This window comes from Coregonus lavaretus (assembly GCF_964263955.1).
Source record: "Coregonus lavaretus genome assembly, contig: HAP1_SCAFFOLD_3224, whole genome shotgun sequence".
Lineage (NCBI taxonomy): Eukaryota > Metazoa > Chordata > Actinopteri > Salmoniformes > Salmonidae > Coregonus > Coregonus lavaretus.
The window spans coordinates 29,513-51,680 of NW_028164807.1; the positions used below are offsets into that span (position 1 = coordinate 29,513).

General features: G+C 47.2%; 1 pseudogene across 1 annotated transcript in view; it reads right to left on the minus strand.

The window, feature by feature from the left end:
* Nucleotides 1–22,168, minus strand: part of LOC311116605 (unconventional myosin-XVI-like) — a 59,120-nt pseudogene that overhangs the window by 22,210 nt on the left and 14,742 nt on the right. The window contains exons 7-9 of the transcript in view: nt 19,401–19,590; nt 15,452–15,532; nt 13,455–13,660 (exon numbers count right to left, since the gene is read on the minus strand). The product of the transcript in view is annotated as an unconventional myosin-XVI-like (transcript). The remainder of the gene's footprint in view (nt 1–13,454; nt 13,661–15,451; nt 15,533–19,400; nt 19,591–22,168) is intronic.

The following is a 22,168-nucleotide window of genomic DNA, read 5'->3' on the forward strand; positions in this document are numbered from 1 at the left end:
ATAAACTTCAGTTAGTGCTAAATACGGCTGCTAGAATCCTGACTAGAACCAAGAAATTTGATCATATTACTCCAGTGCTAGCTTCCCTACACTGGCTTCCTGTTAAGGCAAGGGCTGATTTCAAGGTTTTACTGTTAACCTATAAAGCGTTACATGGGCTTGCTCCTACCTATCTTTCCGAGTTGGTCCTGCCGTACATACCAATACGTACGCTACGGTCACAAGACGCAGGCCTCCTAATTGTCCCTAGAATTTCTAAGCAAACAGCGGGAGGCAGGGCTTTCTCCTATAGATCTCCATTTTTATGGAACAGTCTGCCTACCCATGTGAGAGACGCAGACTCGGTCTCAACCTTTAAGTCTTTACTGAAGACTTATCTCTTCAGTAGGTCATATGATTGAGTGTAGTCTGGCCCAGGAGTGTGAAGGTGAACGGAAAGGCTGGAGCAACGAACAGCCCTTGCTGTCTCTGCCAGGCCGGTTCCCCTCTCCACTGGGGTTCTCTGCCTCTAACCCTGTTGCAGGGGCTGAGTCACTGGCCTGCTGGTGCTCTTTCATGCCGTCCCTGGGAGGGGTGCGTCACTTGAGTGGGTTGAGTTACTGACGTGATCTTCCTGTCTGGGTTGGCGCCCCCCCCCCCCCCCCTTGGTTTGTGCTGTGGTGGAGACCTCTGTGGGCTATACTCGGCCTTGTCTCAGGATTGTAAGTTGGTGGTTGGGGATATCCCTCTAGTGGTGCGGGGGCTGTGCTTTGGCGGAGTGGGTGGGGTTATATCCTTCCTGTTTGGCCCTGTCCGGGGGTTTCTTCGGATGGGGCCACAGTGTCTCCGGACCGCTCCTGTCTCAGCCTCCAGTATTTATGCTGCAGTAGTTTATGTGTCGGGGGGCTGGGGTTAGTTGGTTATACCTGGAGTACTTCTCCTGTCTTATCCAGTGTCCTGTGTGAATTTAAGTATGCTCTCTCTAATTCTCTCGTTCTCTCTTTCTCTCTGAGAACCTGAGCCCTAGGACCATACGTCAGGACTACCGGGCATGATGACACCCTGCTGCCCCCAGTCCGCCTGGCCTTGCTGCTATTCCAGTTTCAACTGTTCTGCCTGCGGCTACGAAACCCCTACCTGTCCCAGACCTGCTGTTTTCAACTCTAAATGATCGGCTATGAAAAGCCAACTGAGAGACCTGAGCCCTAGGACCATACGTCGGGACTACCGGCCGTGGTGACTCCTTGCTATCCCCAGTCCGCCTGGCCTTGCTGCTATTCCAGTTTAAACTGTTCTGCCTGCGGTTATGGAACCCCTACCTGTCCCAGACCTGCTGTTTTAAACTCTAATGATCGGCTATGAAAAGCCAACTGAGATTTATTCCTGATTATTATTTGACCATGCTTGTCACTTATGAACATTTTTGAACATCTTGGCATGGTTCTGTTATAATCTCCACCCGGCACAGCCAGAAGAGGACTGGCCACCCCTCATAGCCTGGTTCCTCTCTAGGTTTCTTCCTAGGTTTTGCCTTTCTAGGGAGTTTTTCCTAGCCACCGTGCTTCTACACCTGCATTACTAGCTGTTTGGGGTTTTAGGCTGGGTTTCTGTACAGCACTTCGAGATATTAGCTGATGTAAGAAGGGCTATATAAAATAAAATTGATTGATTGATTGATTGAGGGGAGTGTATTCAGGAAGAATTCATACCCATTGACTTATTCCACATTTTGTTGTGTTACAGCCTGAATTCAAAATTGATTAAATATAGGTTTTTCCTCACTCATCTACACAGAATACCCAACAATGACAAAGTGAAAACATTGTTTTGAAATGTTTGCAAATGTATTTAAAATGAAATACAGAAATATCTCAATAACATAAGTATGTACACCCCTGAGTCAATACTATGTAGAAGCACACCTTTGGCAGTGATTACAGCTGTGAGTCTTTCTGGTTAAGTCTCTAAGAGCTTTCCACACCTGAATTGTGCAACATCTGCCCATTATTCTTTAAAAAAATCTTCAAGCTCTGTCAAAACCTCCCTGGTATTTGTGGTTGAATCTGTGTTTGACTGTTTGCTTAAGAGAGGGACCTTACAGATAATTATATGTGTGGGGTACAGAGATGAGGTAGTCATTCAAAAATCATGTTAAACACTATTATTGCACACAGAGTGAGTCCATGCAACTTATTATGTGACCTGAATGAATCGTGAATAAGACCGCACTCAATGAGCTGTATAAGGCCATAAGCAAACAGGAAAACGCTCATCTAGAGGTGGCGCTCCTAGTGGCCAGGGACTTTAATGCAGGAAAACTTCAATCCGTTTTACCTAATTTCTACCAGCATGTTAAATGTGTAACTAGAGGGAAAAAAAACTCTGGACAACCTTTACTCCTCACACAGAGACGTGTACAAAGCTCTCCCTCGCCCTCCATTTAGCAAATCTGACCATAATTCTATCCTCCTGATTCCTGCTTACAAGCAAAAACTAAAGCATGAAGCACCAGTGACTCGTCAAAAAAGAAGTGGTCAAATGACGCAGATGCTAAGCTACAGGACTGTTTTGCTAGCACAGACTGGAATATGTTCCGGGATGCTTCCGATGGCATAGAGGAGTACACCACATCAGTCACAGGCTTCATCAATAAGTGTATCGATGACGTCGTCCCCACAATGACCGTACGTACATACCCCAACCAGAAGCCATGGAATACAGGCAACATCCGCACTGAGCTAAAGGGTAGAGCTGCCGCTTTCAAGGAGAGGGACTCTAACCCGGATGCTTATAAGAAATACCGCTATGCACTCCGACAAACCATCAATACAGGACTAAGATTTAATCGTACTACACCGGCTCGACGTTAGTTGGATGTGGCAGGGCCTGCAAACTATTACAGACTACAAAGGGAAGCACAGCCGCGAGCTGCCCAGTGACACGAGCCTACCAGATGAGCTAAATTACTTATATGCTTGATTTGAGGCAAGCAACACTGAAGCATGCATTAGAGCATCAGCAGTTCTGGAGACTGTGTGATCAAACTCTCCGTAGCCGATGTGAGTAAGACCTTTAAACAGGTCAACATTCACAAGGCCGCAGGGCCAGACGGATTACCAGGACGTGTACTCCGAGCATGCGCTGACCAACTGGCAAGTATCTTCACTGACATGTTCAACCTTTCCCTGACTGAGTCTGTAATACCAACATGTTTCAAGCAGACCACCATAGTCCCTGTGCCCAAGAACACTAAGGTAACCTGCCTAAATGACTACCGACCCGTAGCACTCACGTCTGTAGCAATGAAGTACTTTGAAAGGCTGGTTATGGCTCACATCTACACCATTATCACAGAAACCCTAGACCCACTCCAATTTGCATACCGCCCCAACAGATCCACAGATGATGCAATCTCTATTGCACTCCACACTGCCCTTTCCCACCTGGACAAAAGGAACACCTACGTGAGAATGCTATTCATTGATTACAGCTCAGCGTTCAACACCATAGTGCCCTCAAAGCTCATCACTAAGCTAAGGACCCTGGGACTAAACACATCCCTCTGCAACTGGATCCTGGACTTCCTGACGGGCCGCCCCCAGGTGGTAAGGGTAGGTAACAACACATCTGCCATGCTGATCCTCAACACGGGGGCCCCTCAGGGGTGCGTGCTCAGTCCCCTCCTGTACTCCCTATTCACCCATGACTGTATGGCCAGGCACAACTCCAACACGATCATTAAGTTTGCCGACGACACAACAGTGGTAGGCCTGATCACCGACAACGATGAGACAGCCTATAGGGAGGAGGTTAGAGAGCTGGCCGTGTGGTTCCAGGATAACAACCCCTCCCTCAATGTGATCAAGACAAAGGAGATGATTGTGGACTACCTGAAAAGGAGGACCGAGGAGTGGAGGTTGAGAGCTTCAAGTTCCTTGGTGTCCACATCACCAACAAACTATCATGGTCCAAACACACCAAGACAGTCGTGAAGAGGGCACGACAAATCCTATACCCCCTCAGGAGACTGAAAAGATTTGTCATGGGTCCTCAAATCCTCAAAAAGTTATACAGCTGCATCCTCGAGAGCATCCTGACTGGTTGAATCATTGCCTGTTATGGCAACTGCTTGGCCTCCGACCGCAAGGCACTACAGAGGGTAGTGCGTACGGCCCAGTACATCACTGGGGCCAAGCTTCCTGCCATCCAGGACCTTCATACCAAGCGGTGTCAGAGGAAGGACCTAAACATTATCAAAGACTCCAGCCATCCTAGTCATAGACTGATCTCTCTGCTGCCGCACGGCAAGCGATACCGGAGCACCAAGTCTAGGTCCAAAATGCTTCTTAACAGCTTCTACCCCCAAGCCATAAGACTCCTGAACAGCTAATCAAATGGCTACCCAGACTATTTGCCTTGTCCCCCCCACCCACCCCCTCTTTTACGCTGCTGCTACTTTCTGTTTATTATCCATGCATAGTCACTTTAACTACCTACATGTACAGTACCAGTCAAAACACCTACTCATTCAAGGGTTTTTCTTTATTTTTTAAACTATTTTCTACATTGTAGAATAATAGTAAAGACCTCAAAACTATGAAATAGCAAATATGGAATCCTGTAGTAACCAAAAAAGTGTATTTTATATTTGAGAATCTTCAAAGCAGCCACCCTTTGCCTTGATGACAGCTTTGCACACTCTTGGCATTCTCTCAACCAGCTTCATGAGGTAGTCACCTGGAATCAGTTTCAATTAACAGGTGTGCCTTGTTAAAAGTTAATTTGTGGAATTTATTTCCTTCTTAATGCATTTGAGCCAATCAGTTGTATTGTGACAAGGTAGGGGTGGTATACAGAAAATAGCCGTATTTGGTAAAAGACCAAGTCCATATTACGACAAGAACAGCTCAAATAAGTAGAGAAACGACAGTCCATAGTTACTTTAAGACATGAAGGTCAGTCAATCCGGAAAATGTGAAGAACTTTAAAATTTTCTTCAAGTGCAGTCGCAAAAACCATTGAGCTACCTCTGCTGCAGAGGATAAGTTCACTAGAGTTAACTGCACCTCAGATTGCAGCCCAAATAAATGCTTCACAGAGTTCAAGTAACAGACACATCTCAACATTAACTGTTCAGAGGAGACTGTGAATTAGGCCTTCATGGTCGAATTGCTGCAAAGAAACCACTACTAAAGGACACCAATAAGAAGAAGAGACTTGCTTGGGCCAAGAAACATGAGCAATGGACATTAGACCAGTGGAAATCTGTCCTTAGTCCAAATGTGAGATTTTCGGTTCCAACTGCCGTGTCTTTGTGAGACGCAGAGTAGGTGAACGGATGATCTCCGCATGTGTGGTTCCCACCATATAGCATGGAGGAGGAGGTGTTACGGTGTGGGGGTGCTTTGCTGGTGACACTGTCTGTGATTTATTTAGAATTCAAGGCAAACTTAACCAGCATGGCTCCCACAGCATTCTCCAGCGATACGCCATCCCATTTGGTTTGGACATAGTGGGACTATCATTTATTTTTCAACAGGACAATGACCCAAAACACACCTCCAGGCTGTGTAAGGGCTATTTGACCAAGGAGAGTGATGGAGTGCTGCATCAGATGACCTGGCTTCCACAATCACCCGAGAGTGAAGGAAAAGCGGATGAGTTGGACCGCAGAGTGAAGGAAAAGAAGCCAACAAGTGCTCAGCATATGTGGGAACTCCTTCAAAACTGTTGGAAAAGCATTCCTCATGAAGCTGATTGAGAGAATGCCAATAGTGTGCAAACCTGTCATCAAGGCAAAGGGTGGCTACATTGAAGAATCTCAAATATAACATATATTTTGATTTGTTTAACACTTTTTTGGTTTCTACATGATTACATATGTGTTATTTAATAGTTTTGATGTCTTCACTATTATTCTACAATGTAGAAAATAGTAAAAATTAAGAAAAAGCCTTCAATGAGTAGGTGTGTCCAAATTTTGACTGGCAGTGTACATATTAACTCAATTACCTCGACTAACCTGTGCCCTCGCACATTGACTCTGTACCAGCGCAACCTTTATACAGTGGGGAGAACAAGTATTTGATACACTGCCGATTTTGCAGGTTTTCCTACTTACAAAGCATGTAGAGGTCTGTAATTTTTATCATAGGTACACTTCAACTGTGAGAGACGGAATCTAAAACAAAAATCCAGAAAATCACATTAACTGCACCTGTTTGAACTCGTTACCTGTATAAAAGACACCTGTCCACACACTCAATCAAACAGACTCCAACCTCTCCACAATGGCCAAGACCAGAGAGCTGTGTAAGGACATCAGGGATAAAATTGTAGACCTGCACAAGGCTGGGATGGGCTACAGGACAATAGGCAAGCAGCTTGGTGAGAAGGCAACAACTGTTGGCGCAATTGTTAGAAAATGGAAGAAGTTCAAGATGACGGTCAATCACCCTCGGTCTGGGGCTCCATGCAACATCTCACCTCGTGGGGCATCAATGATCATGAGGAAGGTGAGGGATCAGCCCGGAACTACACGGCAGGACCTGGTCAATGACCTGAAGAGAGCTGGGACCACAGTCTCAAAGAAAACCATTAGTAACACACTACGCCGTCATGGATTAAAATCCTGCAGCGCACGCAAGGTCCCCCTGCTCAAGCCAGTGCATGTCCAGGCCCGTCTGAAGTTTGCCAATGACCATCTGGATGATCCAGAGGAGGAATGGGAGAAGGTCATGTGGTCTGATGAGGCAAAAATATAGTTTTTTGGTCTAAACTCCACTCGCCGTGTTTGGAGGAAGAAGAAGGATGAGTACAACCCCAAGAACACCATTCCAACCGTGAAGCATGGAGGTGGAAACATCATTATTTGGGAATGCTTTTCTGCAAAGGGGACAGGACGACTGCACCGTATTGAGGGGAGGATGGATGGTGCCATGTATCGCGAGATCTTGGCCAACAACCTCCTTCCCTCAGTAAGAGCATTGAAGATGGGTCGTGGCTGGGTCTTCCAGCATGACAACGACCCGAAACACACAGCCAGGGCAACTAAGGAGTGGCTCCGTAAGAAGCATCTCAAGGTACTGGAGTGGCCTAGCCAGTCTCCAGACCTGAACCCAATAGAAAATCTTTGGAGGGAGCTGAAAGTCCGTACAGCCCCGAAACCTGAAGGATCTGGAGAAGGTCTGTATGGAGGAGTGGGCCAAAATCCCTGCTGCAGTGTGTGCAAACCTTGTCAAGACCTACAGGAAACGTATGATCTCTGTAATTGTGAACAAAGGTTTCTGTACCAAATATTAAGTTCTGCTTTTCTGATGTAAATACTTATGTCATGCAATAAAATGCAAATTAATTACTTAAAAATCATACAATGTGATTTTCTGGATTTTTGTTTTAGATTCCGTCTCTCACAGTTGAAATGTACCTATGATAAAAATTACAGACCTCTACATGCTTTGTAAGTAGGAAAACCTGCAAAATCGGCAGTGTATCAAATACTTGTTCTCACCACTGTATAGCCTTGCTACTGTTATTTTACTGCTGTTCTTTAATTATTTGTTATTTTTTGTATTTCTTTAATATTTTTTTTACTTATCTATTTTTTACTTAACACTTATTTTTCTTAAAACTGCATTGTTGGTTAAGGGCTTGTAAGTAAGCATTTCCCTGTAAGGTCTACACCTGTTGTATTCGGCACATGTGACAAATAAAATGTGATTTGATTTGAATAATGATGAGTGACAAAGTTACAGACGCACAAATATAGTACCCTTCCAAAAATGCTAACCTCCCCTGTTATTGTAATGGTGAGAAGTTAGCATGTCTTGGGGGTATGAAATATGTGCATCTGTAACTTTCTCACTCATCATTATTCAAGATTCATTCAGGACTATTCCATAATCATGGTAGCATCCACATTAATGTAGAAGTGTTTAGAAACATATTCTATTATTATTTACAATAAAAGTGACTCCAAAATTACACAACACATTATTTACCATTAATTTATATTGAACACAAAATAATCTGAAACAGATACAGAAACAGACAGAAACAGACAGACACAGAACAGACACACTGAAACAGACAGACACAGAAACAGACACACTGAAACAGAAACAGACAGAAACAGACAGACACAGACAGAAACAGACACATAGAATCAGACAGACACAGAAACAGACACAGACACAGAAACAGACACACTGAAACAGACAGACACAGAAACAGACACAGACACAGAAACAGACACACTGAAACAGACAGACACAGAAACAGACACACTGAAACAGAAACAGACAGAAACAGACAGACACAGAAACAGACACATAGAAACAGACAGACACAGAAACAGAAACAGAAACAGAAACAGACACAGAAACAGAAACAGACAGACACAGACAGGCACAGAAACAGACAGACACAGAAACAGACAGACATAGAAACAGACACACTGAAACAGACAGACACAGAAACAGACACACTGAAACAGACAGACAGAGAAACAGGCAGAAACAGACACACTGAAACAGACAGACACAGACAGACACAGAAACAGACACATAGAAACAGACAGACACAGAAACAGAGACACAGAAACAGACACAGACACAGACACAGAAACAGACACATAGAAACAGACAGACACAGAAACAGACACAGAAACAGAAACAGAAACAGAAACAGACAGACACAGAAACAGACACAGAAACAGACACATAGAAACAGACAGACACAGACAGACACAGAAACAGACAGACACAGACTCGACTCTACAATGGGCCTCCATCAAAACAACTCTGGTGGTAGCGTTGAGACTGGCTGCATACAGATCTGTCTACTACCCACCATCCGTAACCATTCACTGTCCCTCTTTCTCTACATCCTTTCTTTCTGTTGTCCCTCACCTCAGCGTGACTGGAGTGTTTACATCTGTTAGCATCAAGTCGTTTATAACATTAATGAGTTAACAATAAGACACTTAGTTATAAGTAATAAGGTACTTAGTTGATCTGGCAGTAATCATTAGCTCATCAGTATTCCACTGCCACTGCTTTAGGAGGAAAACCTGGTCTATCTTCAAAGACTAACATTCCACCATCACACACTAGGAGAAAATGGCTTTAATGTCCAGTGTTATTACTTTAGACAGGTAGACATGGTGTGAAGTGTGTGTGAGTGTGTGTATCCCTGCATGCATGGGAGAGTGAGAGAGAGAGTGTGTGTGTCCTGGCGGGACCTCTGGAAGCACAATGGTGTTTACTCCGTTAGGAGTCATGGAAACTTTTGGGAGGTCATGTGACCAGTGTGTGTCCTCTTTCATTATCTGGTGGAATGTACACGGTAATCCCTTTATCCTCAGAGAGAGAGAGAAAGAGAGAGATGGTGAGGGAGAGAGAGGGTGAGAGAGAGAGAGAGAGAGAGAGAAAGGGAGAGAGAGAGATGGTGGGGAAAGATGGTGAGAGGAGAGAAAGAGGGAGAGGACAGAGAGGGAGGAGAAAGAGAGAGGATGGAGAGGGGAGAGAGAGGGAGGATGGAGAGGAGAGAGAGAGGAGATAAAGGGGAGAGAGAGGGGAGAGAGAGGGAGGATGGAGAAGGGAGAGAGAGAGGGGAGAGAGAGGGGAGAGAGGGAGGATGGAGAGGGGAGAGAGAGGGAGGATGGAGAGGGGAGAGAGAGGGGAGAGAGAGATGGTGAGGGAAAGATGGTGAGAGGAGAGAAAGAGGGAGAGGACAAAGAGGGGGGAGAGAGAGAGGATGGAGATGGGAGAGAGAGGGGAGAGAGAGGGAGGATGGAGAGGGGAGAGAAAGAGGAGAGAGGGGGAGGATGGATGGAGAGGGGGAAGAGAGGGGAGAGAGAGGGAGGATGGAGAGGTCGAGAGAGAGAGGGGAGAGAGAGGGGAGAGAGAGGATGGAGAAGGGAGAGAGAGGGGAGAGAGAGGGAAGATGGAGAGGGGAGAGAGAGAGGGGAGAGAGAGGGGGGAGAGAGGGAGGATGGAGAGGGGAGAGAGAGGGGAGAGAGAGAGGAGAGAGAGGGAGGATGAGGAGAGGAGAGAGAGGGAGGATGGAGAGGGGAGAGAGAGAGAGGGTGGAGAGGGGAGAGAGAGGGAGGATGGAGAGGGGAGAGAGAGAGGATGGAGAGGGGAGAGAGAGAGGGGGGAGAGAGGGAGGATGGAGAGAGGAGAGAGAGGGAGGGTGGAGAGGGGAGAGAGAGGATGGAGAGGGGAGAGAGAGACGAGAGAGAGGGAGGATGAGGAGAGGGGAGAGAGACAGAGAGGGTGGAGAGGGGAAAGAGAGGGGAGAGAGAGAGAGGATGGAGAGGGGAGAGAGAGAGGGGAGAGAGATTGGAGAGAGAGGGAGAGAGAAGGGAGAGAGAGGGGAGAGAGAGGGGAGAGAGAGATATGGAGAGGGGAGAGAGAGAGGATGGAGAGGGGAGAGAGAGGTGAGAGAGAGGGAGGATGGAGAGGGGAGAGAGAGTGGGGATGGAGAGGGGAGAGAGAGGGGAGATAGAGGGGAGAGAGAGGGAGGATGGAGGGGGAGAGAGAGGGGAGAGAAAGGGAGGCTTGAGAGGGGAGAGAGAGAGGGGAGAGAGAGGGGAGAGAGAGGGAGGATGGAGAGGGGAGAGAGGGAGGATGGAGAGGGGAGAGAGAGAAGGGAGAGAGGGGGAGGATGGAGGGGGAGAGAGAGGGGAGAGAAAGGGAGGATGGAGAGGGGAGAGAGAGAGGGGAGAGAGAGGGGAGAGAGAGGGAGGATGGAGAGGGGAGAGAGGGAGGATGGAGAGGGGAGAGAGAGGGGCGAGAGAGGGGAGAGAGAGGATGGAGAGGGGAGAGAGAGAGGGGAGAGAGAGGGAGGATGGAGTGGGGAGAGAGAGAGGGAGAGAGAGAGAGGGAGAGGATGGAGAGGGGAGAGAGAGGGGAGAGAGGGAGAGGATGGAGAGGGGGGAGAGAGGGAGAGGATGGAGAGTGGAGAGAGAGAGAGAGAGAGAGAGAGAGAGAGAGAGGGGGGGGGAGAGGATGGAGAGGGGAGGGAGAGGATGGAGAGGGGAGAGAGAGGGAGATGATGGAGAGGGGAGAGAGAGAGGGAGAGGCTGGAGAGGGGAGAGAGAGGGAGAGGATGGAGAGGGGAGAGAGAGGGAGAGGATGGAGAGGGGAGAGAGAGGTGGAGATGGAGAGAGGAGATGGAGAGGGGGGAGATAGACATGGGGATAGAAAGAGAGAGAGATGAAGGGAGCTCAAACTCTTCATAGTAATGAGGAATGATTCTGAGAATCAAAGGATGAGGTGTGAACGGAAGACAAACCCTCTCCCTACATCACAAAGACCAGAACATATCCAAGAAGAAGACAGGAATGGCCAGTAATAATGATGAGATTAGGTGTGATAGAAGGAATGAAGAGGATTACAATATAAAAGGGAAAAAATAAGTGTGAAAAGGGAGAGGGATATAATTATAACGTAGAATGGGGGACACTATGAACCTCTTCAGAAGTCACTCTGACACGTTACAGACTCGCACTTGTGTGTCAGCGGTGTGTGTGTGTGTGTGTCAGGGTGACATGTGGGAGATGGTGGTGTGTACTTATCAGGTACAGCAGGCTTGCACCCATCACACACTGTTTCCCATCTCCTCAAGACATCCTTTAGATTGGTGTTATTGAGCAAAACCACTTTGTGTCTGCTACATTAAGGATCACAGTGACCTGTCAGTTAGCTATGAAAGAGAGAGAGAAAGAGAGGGAGAGAGAGAGAGAGAGAGAGAGAGAGAGAGAGAGAGAGAGAGAGAGAGAGAGAGAGAGAGAGAGAGAGAGAGAGAGAGAGAGAGAGAGAGAGAGAGATATTTATTTTCCCTTTTGTACTTTAACTATTTGCACATCGTTACAACACTGTACATAGCCATAATATGACATTTGAAATGTCTCTATTCCTTTGAATCTTTTGTGAGTGTAATGTTTACTGTTCATTTTTTATTGTTTATTTCACTTTTGTTTACAATCTATTTCATTTGCTTTGGCAATGTAAACATATGTTTCCCATGCCAATAAAGCCCTTTGAATCTAATTGAATTGAGAGAGAGAGTGAGAGAGAGAATGAGAGAGAGACATGTATACGAGGGGCTGTACTTCTGTCCAGGTCGCGCTGACCTGAAGAACCACTAAGTAGGCAACTTCCACTTGAGCATTATGTGTGTGCGTGAGTGTGTGGGGGGAACCCATCAAGAGTCAAATGTGTGCTGTAAAAGGCCCATTAGCAAAAAGAAGGCAGGGAGAAGGAAGGTAGAAGGCAGGGAGAAGGAAGGTAGAAGGCATGGAGAAGGCAGGGAGAAGACAGGGAGAAGGCAGGTAGAAGGCAGGGAGGAGGAAGGTAGAAGGCAGGGAGAAGGCAGGGAGAAGTAATATAGAAGGCAGGGAGAAGGCAGGTAGAAGGCAGGGAGAAGGAAGGTAGAAAGCAGGGAGAAGACAGGGAGAAGGCAGGTAGAAAGCAGGGAGAAGGCAGGGAGTAGGCAGGTAGAAGGCAGGGAGAAGGCAGGGAGAAGACAGGGAGAAGGCAGGGAGAAGGCAGGTAGAAGGCAGGTAGAAAGCAGGGAGAAGGCAGGTAGAAGGCAGGGAGAAGGCAGGTAGAAGGCAGGTAGAAGGCAGGTAGAAGGCAGGGAGTAGGCAGGTAGAAGGCAGGGAGAAGGCAGGGAGAAGACAGGGAGAAGGCAGGGAGAAGGCAGGTAGAAGGCAGGTAGAAAGCAGGGAGAAGGCAGGGAGAAGGCAGGTAGAAGGCAGGGAGAAGGCAGGTAGAAGGCCGGTAGAAGGCAGGGAGAAGGCAGGGTCTGATGCGCACTGTGGTGCTACAGTACAGTATGTCTCACATCCCCCCATCACACAGACCTCTACAGAGAGGACACATCCCCCCCTCACACAGATCTCTACAGAGAGGACACATCCCCCCATCACACAGATCTCTACAGAGAGGACACATCCCCCCATCACACAGATCTCTACAGAGAGGACACATCCCCCCATCACACAGATCTCTACAGAGAGGACACATCCCCCCATCACACAGACCTCTACAGAGAGGACACATCCCCCCAACACACAGACCTCCAAAGAGAGGACACATCACCCATCATACAGACCTCTACAGAGAGGATACAGTGACCCACCACACTCACAGGCCTGGTTCCATTTCAGCCCATAGCCCCTTCCCCCAGCCCCTACCCCTTCAGTCTTCACAGATCTGAAAAGACTGGATAGGTGGAAGCATATGGTAGAAGCTTCTCAAACCTAATTGAAAGTCAAGATGGAGCCATCCACATCTTGTTACACCTTTTGGGTTCCTTCAGATCTGCAAACAATGGTGAAAGGGCTATATGGGCTGAAACGGAACTGGACCATAGAGGCGTATACAAATACATTATGAATCAGTGCCATGTCTGTCCTCCCCGTTCAAGTTCTACAGGAGTAGCATGCACTGTATGTTGGCACCTACCTGGTGAGGAAGCCGTTGAAGGGCAGGCGTACAGGGTAGCCATAGCGGATCATCCGGACCATCTCCAGCACCCCTACATACTGCAGCTGGGTAGACACGTGGGAACTGTCAAAGCTGTCCGCTGTGTCACTGCTGTTGGGACGCACACACTCCACAAAGTGAGGGGTACACGCCTGTAGCTTACTGACCACCTCTGACAGAGAGTTCTGAAAGGGGGAGAGAGGGGGGTGAGAGAGAGATAGAGGGAGAGAGATATTGTTTCATGTTAAAGTTCATGTTCCTTATGCACATAGCAATTGAGTTGAACCGATTCCTCACTCCTTGACCCTTATCACCTTCACAGCAATGGTATTGGTATCAGCTTCATGGCAATATGGATAGTTCCTCAGCCTGGGCTAGTTCCTCAACCATATGAGGCCATACTGTATGGTCTATAGAGACCTACAGGCCTGGCCTAGTACTGTGTGTACAGTGGGGCTCCTAGGACTGGACTGAACGGAATACATAACAACTTCTCCACACAGAGGAGTGCGAAGGTGTGTGTGTGTGTGTGTGTGTGTGTGTGTGTGTGTGTGTGTGTGTGTGTGTGTGTGTGTGTGTGTGTGTGTGTGTGTGTGTGTGTGTGTGTGTGTGTGCGTGGGCTGTCATGGTCGGGGTTCCCTTGATGTGGTCAGCGGTCACCGACACAACAGTGAGTGAGGAGTGATGTCATTAAGTAGTCTGATTGGTTAGGGTGTGTTGTCTCTGAAGGGACCAGCAATACAAAGACCTCTTTACCCTGACTACGGCTGTGTGAGTGTGTCAGAGTGTGTTTCTCAGACACTAAATACACCGGCGCCACTCGAACACACATTTCTGTTTCTTACCACTCCTTAATGACATCGCTCTCTACTGTAAATGTGTGTGTTAGTAGGCTACTATACTGCTAGCCGTAACGTCAGGCACTTACAGTATCCCCAACCCACCCACACACACACCCACACCCACATACACACACACACTGAGTCCGTTGTTCATTGTTCATTCATACATTCAGAAGGCTTTATGCTTGGCTGGGTACAGCGTCATTCTTCATCCCCCTCTCCTTCTCTCCTTCTCTCCCCCTCTCCTTCTCCCCCTTCCCCCTCTCCTTCTCTCCCCCTCTTATTCTCTCCTTCTCTCCTTCTCCCCCTCTCCTTCTCTCCTTCTCTCCATCTCTCCTTCTCCCCCTCTCCCCCTCTCCTTCTCCCCCTCTCCTTCTCTCCTTCTCCTTCTCCCCCTCTCCTTCTCTCCTTCCCCCTCTCCTTCTCTCCTTCTCTCCTTCTCCCCCTCTCCTCCTCTCCTTCTCCCCCTCTTCTTCTCTCCTTCTCGCCCTCTATTTCTCTCATTCGCTCCTTCTCCTCCTCCCCCTCTCCTTCTCTCCTTCTCCCCCTCTCCTTCTCTCCTTCTCCCCCTCTCCTTTTCTCCTTCTCCACCTCTCCTTCTCTCCTTCTCCCCTTCTCTCCTTCTCTCCTCTCCTTCTCTCCATTCACTGACCACAGCTCTGGCCACAGCTCTGGCCTGCAGGCACCACACTGCCCTCATTCAAACCCACAACCATCACTCACACCAGTGCTACATCCATGTTACGCCACCATCACATCATATTGGGTTTAGTGGTGTGGCCATTCGAGTGCGATCTGGCTTGGTTTGGCACTTGTGGGGTAGGGATCCATCTCAATGAATATTGTTTCATATGGATCAACTACAGATTACTACCACATTTTATAGACGTCTTTTGTCATTTGTTGTTGTTCAGAGATATGGGTCAGGGGTTGCATCCAAAATGGCACCCTATTCCCTGTAAAGTGCACTAGTTTTGACCAGAGGAAAGCACTCTATGCAGCCAGGGTCATGGTCAGGGTCAGCTAGAGAGGTTGAATGACGTTATATTGTTTGAGATGATGTGAGTGGATCCCTACTGGAGAAAGTGTATGGGTTATGGTTGAGGTTTGGTCCAGTGTCGTGCTACTGCTTACCCTTAGCTGCACAGAGACCGTAATTGGACCACACCTCTCCAGCCTCTGCAGGAAAGAGGTCGCTCCCTTCTTCTTCAAGAGCTCAGAGAGAGAAAGAGGAGAAGGGGGAGAGAGAGAGAGAAAGATAATAACGTATTATTATTGTTGTATTATTGTTGTTGGTCGACCACTGTTGCTATATGTGTACTCTGACAAATAAAGTCATTTAATTGCCATGTCAATAATGTCTATTGAACTAAGTTGAATTGAGAGCGGGGAGAGAGAGAGAAAGAGAGAGAGAAAGAGAGAGAGAGAGGAACAAAGGGAGGAGAGGGATGGTGTTATTAGATAGCTTTGAAAAGTGAATATTAACAATACTAGTTGGTTGACTGCGCTGTGGACACACCACGTTACGCAGTCCTATGAATCAAGTCAAATCAGAATATGATCAAACTTGACTATATCAAAGCCAATTTTTATCATTACCATTATGCATTATAATATCTTTGATGATGGATGTAAATCCATGAGCTTCTCTATAGGCGTGTGTAACTACAGCGCAGTAATATTGTGCAATGTTACATCCTGTTATTATAATTAGTTAACAGGGGGAGGAGTGGAGGTCTTTCCTCTATATGTTTAGTGACGAAGGCCATGGGGTTCAGCCTTCAGCACGTTATGCAATGCAGAGGCTATTATAGTGAGCACACACACACCATTTTCTACTAGTTACTGCCCTATTACTGTAGAATTGAAATGTGTCTGTCTATTCCATTGAAAGTTGTGAGTGTAATGTTTATTTCACTTTTGCTTATTATCTATTTAACTTGCCATGCCAAGAAAGCCCTTTGAATTGAATTGAGAGAAAGAGAGAATTTGTGAATTTTGTGAATTTTTATTTGGATCCCCATTAGCTAACGCCGTAACGTTAGCTAATCTTCATGGGGTCCAACACCAATTAATAAGACATTACAAACATTTACAAATTAAGACTTTAAAAACATTTAACAAGTAGACAATACAGACAATTAAAATACCTGACATGTAACACATTTAACATTCAGTTGATGCTTTCTATTTCCTGTCCAGTCATATGGTCTATCGCATTAGATTTTATTTTTTTCTAGAAGGTGGATGTACTTTTTTGCCTGAGAAATATGGATTCGTAAAGAGTTCCATTCAGCTATGGCTCTATATAAAACTGTAGATTTAAGCCTATTTGTCATTGGCTTGGGTTGTCTTAGATACCCTGAATTTACCTGTCTGGTTTGGTGGTTATGCGTGTGTTGCTAGTATGGACTAACTGGTCTGAAAAATACTGTGTTTAAAAAATATATATATAACATTCCTAAAGAAAATCTGAAGACTGGATAGTATTTTTTTTTCAACGTGAAGCCATGAGAGATTCTGATGCATTTGAATAATATTCATACGGATAGAGCAATGAAGAGGTAATCTGGCAGCCCTGTTTTGAGTGATTTTGAGCTTTTTTATATATTTATTTGCTGCAGATGACCATATAACTGGACAGTACTCTAGGTGTGATAGGACCAGGGATTGAATCACCTGATTCAGAGTGCTAGATGTTACATACTCTGAACATTTTCTTGTAATAGCAATTCCCTTACCCATCTTAATAACAATATTATCTATGTGTTCTGACCATGATAAAGCTGCGTCCAACATGACGCCTAGTAGTTTCGTTTTTTCACTTGCTCTACATGTGTTCTATTCATCGACAAATTCAATTGGGGATCATCAGCAAGCATATATCTTGAACCAAGTACAATACATTTCGTTTTAGAAATGTTCAACACCAATTTGTTCATATCAACCCACTCAGACACCATTCTTAGTTCACTACTCAGTACATCTGTTAACTCATTACATTCTGATGCTGCAATATATATTGTAGAGTCATCAGCATACATTACCACTCTTGCGTTGTTCGTTACTGAAGGTAAATCCTTAGTAAAGATAGAGTAGAGAAGTGGGCCTAAGCAGCTTCCTTGAGGAACACCACAGTGTATATCTTTACTGTTTGAAAAGCTACCATTAAAGAACACTTTTTGCCTTCTCTTGGATAGATAGCTTTCCATCCAGGATAGAGCTGCAGACTTAAAACCATAACATTTGAGTTTACCTAGTAGATTGGGGTAGATATTTGGTTAGCTGTAACTCTAAGCAATTTGGCATCAAGTTTATCTGTACCAGGTGACTTGTCATCCGAAAGAGACAACAGCATCCTTTCAACCTCTTCCCCTTCTACTTGTTGAAATTCGAACATGCATTGCCTCTCCTTCATGATACAATATTTTATAAAGGTATATGACATGGAGCCATCAGTTGGACTCATGGCATTCCTCAACTTGTCCACTTTGCCAGTAAAATATTCATTAAAGCAGTTAGCGATGCCGTGTGGTTTTGTAATAAATATACCCTCTGATTCAACAAAAGAGGCGGACATGTTCGAATTCCTACCAATAATAGCGTTCAACGTTCTCCACAGTTTTTTCCCATCACCCTTTTACTTCATCAATTTTGTGCTGATAGAAACCCTTCTTCTTTCCTTTTGTTTAGCTTGGTCACAAGATTTCTTAATTTACAATAACTTTGCTTATCAAACAGTGTCAGATTTATCTGCTGCTTTTTTTGGCATCATCACGTTGAATCATAACATGTCTCAGCTCATCATCAATCTATGGGGCACCGCTTGACCTCACAGTGCATTTTCTTAAAGGGGCATGTTTATCAGCAATACCCATAAATAATTTCATAAACAAACTAGTGCCACTGATACAGCTTTAGAACAATGTTCAGCCATGTTAGCAAAAATGTGATCAATACAAGTTGATGATGTGATACCGGACCTGTTAGTGAACGTTCTGGTTGGTGATGTCATAACCTGGGTCAGGTTACATACATTGGCTACATAAATACCTATCTTTCTCATTGGACAGTTGGTGTTAAAAAATATCCATATTCATATCTCCACAAAAATATATTTCCTCTAATCCATTCAAAATTAAGTCATTACATTGTAAGAGAGAGAGAGAGAGAGAGAGAGAGAGAGAGAGAGAGAGAGAGAGAGAGAGAGAGAGAGAGAGAGAGAGAGAGAGAGAGAGAGAGAGAGAGAGAGAGAGTAGAAGTTAAGTCCTCCAGCGGAAGTTATGAAATCTGGCATCGTTGTAAGAACACAATGTTTTCTAACAGAGGGGTGTTTGGTTTGTGTACCCTTAAAATGTAATGAGAAAATGGATATGACACTCTCTTACCACATATTTGTGTGTGTGTGTCTAAATGTACTCTATTAGCTGGCAAATAAAGCTATTCCCAGAAGTCTATATTTAGCTGTCTGGTGGGAAGTGGCCTATTTTGGGAAATATGTTTCTTTAAAAACACACACACCCTGCTTTTCCATCGATCCTCTGCTCCCGGCTGCTACTTTTCCAATCGGAGCCCCCAGCTTCTAACAGAGTGTGTCACAGACATGGACATATCCTGCCTTCACCATTGGTCATCCCCACCTCCCCTAACCACCAATCACCATAAGGGGATGACCAATTTAAAGTGTTCTGATGAGGGATGCTTTTAGCTGCTTGTCATTTCTATTGACCATGATGGCAAATACATCACACTGACTAGTACACCCAGTAGTGAACCGACACACTGATTGTGGTACTTTACTGAGGTCTTATTGATTTTACCTGGAAAGGTTCCATTGATGAGTACTGAATAAATACCATAGTGGCTGTTTGGAGAGTTGTGGTATAGGTATGGCTCATGAGTTATTAGGGCTATCACTGTCTTGTCTACTGTACATTAGTGAGTGACACACAATGTATGTCTATGAATGGTATGTCATATCGTAAATGGTTATGTCACTTAGTCCTCCATACCTTGGTGAGGGTATGTGGTATGGTATGCTACACGTTATATGACATATGGTATACCAGCCATCATCTAGTACCTTGGTGAGGTCCAGGTACCGCCGGGGCTCACGGCATGCGGGGGAGAAGGTGGAGGGGGGATAACATCCTGTGAAGGAGCAGGGCTGCTTTGGGCCCTCTCAGAGCCATTCTGGCCTGGGCCGGTACCAGAGACCCAGTCTGGGTCAGACTTGGACTGGAACAACTGCTGCACCAACACACTCTCACTGGCTGCACAAGGGATCACACAGAGAGAGAGAGAGAGGGAGAGGAGAGAGAGGGAGAGGGAGAGAGAGAGAGAGAGAGAGAGGAGAGAGAGAGAGAGAGAGAGAGAGAGAGGAGAGAGGAGAGAGAGAGAGAGAGAGAGAGAGAGAGAGAGAGAGAGAGAGAGAGAGAGAGAGAGAGAGAGAGAGAGAGGAGAGAGAGAGAGAGAGAGAGAGAGAGAGAGGGAGGGAGATGGAGGAGAGAGAGAAGAGAGAGAGAGAGAGAGAGAGAGAGAGAGAGGGAGAGGGAGGAGAGAGAGCGAGAGAGGGAGAGGGAGAGGGGAGAGAGGGGAGGGAGAGGAGAGGATTGGAGGAGAGGAGCAGTGGGAGCAGGATATGAGAAAGGAAGCAGACAGGAGACATGAGGAGATTAAGAGGAGAAGGATGATTGGAAGGAAAGGGGGAGGGAAAAAGAGGAAGAGTGAGGGGGAGGGAATGGAGCAAAATAATAGGCATGTAAACAATCATCTCCATAAGAGAGTAGGCTGAGAATTCTGCCACAGAACACGTGGAGCAGCCCTCAACAACAATGAGGTCTTTGAGACAGGCATGTGTGTGTGGGAGAGAGACAGAGAGATCTTGAAAGGAATTTCCTAGACTTGTAGGGTGTAATGACTGTGGTTTCCAGAGGTAATTGTCTATTCATTTATGTAATCATCATCACTACCAACACTACCACCTGACTACGAGGCCCAAAGACCTCTCTCCATACCCCTCAGCACCTCTCAATCTTATTTCAACCTTTACCCTTTGACCTTTATGTGTGTGCACGTATGTCTTTATGTATGTGAACATTGTGCGTATATGCACAAAGGAACAAAAGCAACGGAGAGAGACAGGGAGTGAGACATGGAGAGAGACAGGGAGCAAGACAGGGAGAGAGACAGGGAGAGGAGACTCAGAGAGAGACAGGGAGAGAGACAGGGAGAGAGGCAGGGAGAGAGGCAGGGAGAGAGGCAGGGAGAGAGAGGCAGGGAGCGAGAGGCAGGGAGAGAGACAGGGAGAGAGGCAGGAGAGAGACAGGGAGAGAGACAGGGAGAGAGACAGGGAGAGAGACAGGGGAGAGAGGCAGGGAGAGAGGCAGGGAGAGAGGCTGGGAGCGAGAGGCAGGGAGAGAGACAGGGAGAGAGGCAGGGAGAGAGACAGGGAGAGAGACAGGGAGAGAGGCAGGGAGAGAGGCAGGGAGAGAGACAGGGAGAGAGACAGAGAGAGAGACAGGGAGAGAGGCAGGGAGAGAGACAGGGAGAGAGACAGGGAGAGGAGTCTCAGAGAGAGACAGGGAGAGAGGCAGGGAGAGAGGCAGGGAGAGAGGCAGGGAGAGTGGCAGGGAGAGTGGCAGGGAGAGAGACAGGGAGAGAGGCCGGGAGAGAGACAGGGAGAGGAGACTCAGAGAGAGACAGGGAGAGAGAGAGACAGGGAGAGAGGCAGGGAGAGTGGCAGGGAGATGGACAGGGAGAGAGACAGGGAGAGAGACAGGGAGAGAGGCAGGGAGAGAGAGGCAGGGAGCGAGAGGCAGGGAGCGAGACAGGGAGATAGACAGGGAGATAGACATGGAGAGAGACAGGGGGAGAGACAGGGAGAGGAGACTCAGAGAGAGACAGGGAGAGAGACAGGGAGAGAGACAGGGAGAGAGGCAGGGAGAGAGGCAGGGAGAGAGGCAGGGAGAGAGGCAGGAAGAGTGGCAGGGAGAGAGACAGGGAGAGAGACAGGGAGAGAGGCAGGGAGAGAGGGAGGGAGAGAGACAGGGAGAGAGAGGCAGGGAGAGAGACAGGGAGAGGAGACTCATAGAGAGACAGGGAGAGAGACAGGGAGAGAGGCAGGGAGAGAGACAGGGAGAGAGACAAGGAGAGAGACAGGGAAGAGACAGGGAGAGAGACAATGAGAGAGACAGGGAGAGAGAGACAGGGAGTGAGGCAGGGAGAGAGGCAGGGAGAGAGACAGGGAGAGGAGACTCAGAGAGAGACAGGGAGAGAGGCAGGGAGAGAGGCAGGGAGCGTAGCAGGGAGAGAGACAGGGAGAGAGACAGGGAGAGGCAGGGAGAGAGACAGGGAGAGAGACAGGGAGAGAGGCAGGGAGAGAGACAGGGAGTGAGACATGGAGAGAGACATGGAGAGAGACAGGGAGAGAGGCAGGGAGAGAGGCAGGGAGAGAGACAGGGAGAGAGACAGGGAGAGAGACAGGGAGAGAGGCAGGGAGAGAGGCAGGGAGAGAGGCAGGGAGAGAGACAGGGAGAGGAGACTCAGAGAGAGACAGGGAGAGAGACAGGGAGAGAGGCAGGGAGAAAGACAGGGAGAGAGAAAGAGAGAGAGAGGCAGGGAGAGAGAGGCAGGGAGAGAGAGGCAGGGAGAGAGGCAGGGAGCGAGACAGGGAGATAGGCAGGGAGAGAGGCAGGGAGAGTGAGGCAGGGAGAGAGAGGCAGGGAGAGAGAGGCAGGGAGAGAGGCAGGGAGAGAGACAGGGAGAGAGACAGGGAGAGAGGCAGGGAGAGAGAGGCAGGAAGAGAGAGGCAGGGAGAGAGACAGGGAGAGAGGCAGGGAGAGAGGCAGG